This window comes from Lathyrus oleraceus, chromosome 7 (genome assembly GCF_024323335.1).
Source record: "Lathyrus oleraceus cultivar Zhongwan6 chromosome 7, CAAS_Psat_ZW6_1.0, whole genome shotgun sequence".
Lineage (NCBI taxonomy): Eukaryota > Viridiplantae > Streptophyta > Magnoliopsida > Fabales > Fabaceae > Lathyrus > Lathyrus oleraceus.
Window position 1 is genome coordinate 146763314 of NC_066585.1, and position 4377 is coordinate 146767690.

Here is a 4377-nt window from a genome sequence, read left to right on the forward strand (position 1 = left end):
TTTATGCCTTATTATATGTTTGATTTTCCAAATACCATGTCTGTTACCGGATCCATGTCCGGCTAAACCCTTAGGTATCAGTATGTAAAGACCGTCAAAACGACGAGATTCGTAGATGGTCGGTGTTGATTTTTATAAAACTTATTTTTCCGGTTTTAGTTTCTTATTTTATTTAAACTGTTTTTTGTACGAGAGTACAAAACAAACTAAGGTTACAGTCAACAAGAACGAGAGTTTGAGATTTTAACTAGATAGCTGAAACTAGGCATTAATCCTAAACATAGCGAGAGCGCTTTAGGATTAATTAGACTTTATTCATATTCAAAAATTACTTTTAAATTCAAAATGAGACCACGAGAGCCAAGCATTCTGGTTTAGGAGTATGGTCAGAGTCAATAAAATGAGAGTGTGAGACTAAGTCCTTTCTATAAATAATTTCTACTGAAGAATATTTTGACCAAAAAGATTACACCAGATATCTATCAAGTCCCCGAAGTTTGATGCATTACATACCGATATCCCTTTATCAAATATATTTAGTAATATTCTGTTTACGTTATAATTATTTCTCTTCATCCCTCCAATCTTAGAACGATCATCAGCCTTAGATTTACATAGTAACATTAGATAACGATACGTTCGATTATTAATCATTGTGGGTTCGATAATCTTTAAAACTACGCGATAGGATTGTGCACTTACAGTCATGATTCCCATTGACTTACTAAGTCGTGATCAAGTTTTTGGAACCATTGTCGGGGACTAATTTAGTCGATATCGTAACTCCAGTGTTGCCCAATATAGACTAAGGCAAACCGTTCTTTTTCCCTTTCTACATTTGTCGAGTGTATGCCAAGTACTCGCTTTCAAGGCGAGAAATTAAAGCTACCGTTCGACGAACCTGAGCGTTATCTTAGATTTGAACACCGGATACGAGAGTTGATACGAGATGGCCGAAGGAGTGCAAAACCGTCCTCTTAAGTACTATGCAATCCCTTCGCAGGATGAACCACAAAACAACATCGCTGCCCCTGCCATTGAGGCTAATAATTTCGAGCTAAAACCTTCGCTGTTGTCAGCCGTACAGCAAAACCAATTTTCAGGTAGTTCCACGGAGGACCCGAATCTACATTTGTTAGTGTTTTTGTAATACGCAGACATAGTGAAAGCGAATGGTGTCAGTCCAGAAGCTATAAGACTATGTCTTTTCCCATTATCATTAAGAGATAGAGCTAGAGCTTGGCTTTAGTCTCTACCATCCAACTCTGTCACTACGTGGAACGAGTTGAAGAAAGTTTTCTTAGCCCGATATTTCCCACCTAGTAAGACGACTATCCTAAGAGCCCAAATAAACGGGTTTAAACAAAAAGATAATGAATCACTTTTTGAAGCTTGGGAGAGATACAAAGACATGATGAGGTTTTGTCCATATCACGATCTAGAAGAATGGTTGATCATCTATACCTTTTACAACGGTCTCTTGTACAACACAAGATTGACAATAGACGCCGCTGCAAGTGGCACACTGATGGATAAACCCTACAATGAGGCCTATCAACTCATCGAAAGTATGGCCCAGAATCATTACTAGTGGGGAAGCGAAAGAACCTCTGTAGAGAAACCTCCAATGAAAGGTGACATGTACGAATTGAGCAGTCTTGACCATTGTAAGACCTCAATTTTGGCCCTAAGATCCCTCATGGCATCATAACATTGCATTTGCAAGCCTCAAGGATCATGAGCATCTGGGTTCCCTTTGCCTTTGGGTGGGACCTCTTGTGAGTGGTTTGAAATCACCAAGCATGCTTGAATTGTATATCATTGCTTTTCTAATTTTTTATTTACTAACCAAAAGCACAAAAATATGTCACTAACATTTCTTGTTTGTAGCTTGAGCAATCACAAGGTCTAAGAGCTTCTAGGAGATCCTTTGTGCAATGATAAAGTCAAGAGAGGGTGAAAGAAAGCATGGTAATGGTTCCCAAAGCTCTCATCCATCAAATATGCCTCCCTAGTATCTCAATTCAACATTTTGGTCAAAGCATGTCAAAGGATTTGAGTTTTGTTTCCCAAGGAAACCCTAATTCATCTGATCATCAATAATGCCTTGCTCATGAAGCAACCTCATCCCATGATCAAATACCATCAAGGGAAGTTCTTTAATTCATCATTCCATGCATATTTTAACTTATTTTAGTGCCCTCAATCATCAGTTCATCAAGATATGAGTGGTGGACTTGAGAAGTTGATCAATCAATTCATCTGTCTATTTTGAAATACACTGAGACCTAACTTTTTATGTGTTGGTCAAATGGATATGATCCCAAGAGTAAAACTATTCTTAAGGACAATATGAACAACTTTCATGTTCATCAAAAATTGATTTGAGGCTTGTAAGATCATCATCCATTCCAAGACATTATAGGTCATTTTGACTGAAACCCTAATTTTGGGTCAACTTCTCAAGAATATAACTCATTCATTTTTTATGATTTTGAGGTGGAACCAAATGAATTGGAAATATTATTGTGTCTACTTCAAATGTTATGTTGAGAAAAATTTCAAAATCTCAAAAGAAATACATGTGATAATGCAAAACATTATAGGTCACTTTGGGCCAAATGCATTGAAATGGAAAAAGTCCAACTTCAAGTGCACATAACTTCTTCATTAAAAATCCAAATGATGCAACATTTAAGTCCAAATTGATTGTCTTGAAAAGATCTACAACTTTGATGTTGAAGGTTTTATCATTTGGAGCTTTCATCATTGAGACAGAAGGGCTTGAACATTGGCCAAATTTGGAAACTTATGCATGTTTTGCACCCTACACTTTAAACCCAAAATTCACTAATTTCTAAGGCCCAATTGAAATTTTGATCAACATATCATTTGTTCCTTATGCAACAAGCTCTCTAACCATTACTCACAAGGTAGCATTTGGAGTTTGGAAGCACCATTTTCGAAGGCATGAAGATTAAGTGCATTTTGTGAAATTCAATTCAAATTGCCATGCATGAGCTGATTACACTTAATATACACGTCCATTTGCAATTCACATGAACTCAGCAGGTCATTCCAGTCTTCATTGGGCCTTCCACATGATCACACAAGCCCATGCAATGAAAAATCCATTTGCCATGCACACGAGTTAACTCATGCACTCAGCCCTTTCCAGCTATAAATACATGTGCTATGCTTCATAATTCTCCAACCTGAAGGTGCCTGAAATGCTGCAAGAGTGAATCCCTAACCATACCAAAGGAACAAAGTTCATCTTTCTTCAAAAAATTCAAATCTGAAATTCAATTGCATTTGGTTGAATTTTCATATATAAAGTTCCTAAACCTTCACCATTTGATCTATTGAAGTTCTGTTTTGCAAAATTAACCAAGGAAAGGGACTCAAATCTGCATAATACAAAGGTTTTGATCAACTGTTTTTTGCTTCGAATCTCCTTATACTTTGATCCATTGGCCTTGATATTGTGTTGTCTGAAGTCCTCTCTATAGAGGCATCATTATTGAGTGCTTAATTGTTGAAATCGAGCAAGTTCAGTTGACCTTTCTTTAATATTTTAATTCAAGTTTATTTTCAGATATTAAAAATGCCAAAAACATTTTGTTTATTTCTTGACTTCCAATCTTCATCCCATTTCTGATTTTTATGGTTTGACCTTGATCTTCCCTATCTTTGGTCAACATTTATGGATTGGTACATTCCTTTTCATTTGATGCACTTTATTTTCTTCATTTCCATTATCCATCTTCTTCTTCTTCTTCTTCTTCTTTTCTTTTCTTTTTGATCAATGAGTTAAAGGTTGATAAGTTAGCATTGAGTAGGGAGGTTTAATCTTCCTTGATTCAAATCTAATTTATCTTGATCAAATGATCAAGTGAATGGCTTTGCATTAAGGATAGGTTGCTTTCTAAATCATGCAAAGGACTTAAACCAATACAAGATCATTTCTCTTCTTCTTTTTGGCATGGCAAGTTGTTGGAACTTGGTTCACTAATCAAGACTTCTAACTTGTGTTGTTGCCTACATTATTATTGACCGGCCTCAGATAGTTGTGACTTCTACATAAGTCCAATTACGATTGCTTAACATAGCGCTAAATTTGCCTTATGGCACACTAACTACTAACATTAACCATTAACAATTAACATTTACTTTTTGCTCTTTACTTTTATGCAATTTACTATTCTTGTACATATTATTCATTTGCTTTTTTCCTTTTGCTCATTTGAGCACATGTTTATGTTAATGCAATTTGCCTTTTGCTCACTTGAGCTCATAATTGTATATATATTATTGTGCTTATGCTTTTGTTTTGATTATTGTGGACCAAAATGCAAAGAAATGGACAAATGGACT

General features: G+C 35.8%; 1 non-coding gene across 1 annotated transcript; it reads right to left on the reverse strand.

Moving 5' to 3' along the window:
• Window positions 1-1333: 1333 nt before the first annotated feature.
• LOC127109485 (small nucleolar RNA R71) lies at window positions 1334-1440 on the reverse strand. Its single transcript, XR_007796764.1, has one exon. It is a non-coding gene; the product is annotated as a small nucleolar RNA R71 (small nucleolar RNA).
• Between the last annotated feature and the right edge of the window lie 2937 nt (window positions 1441-4377).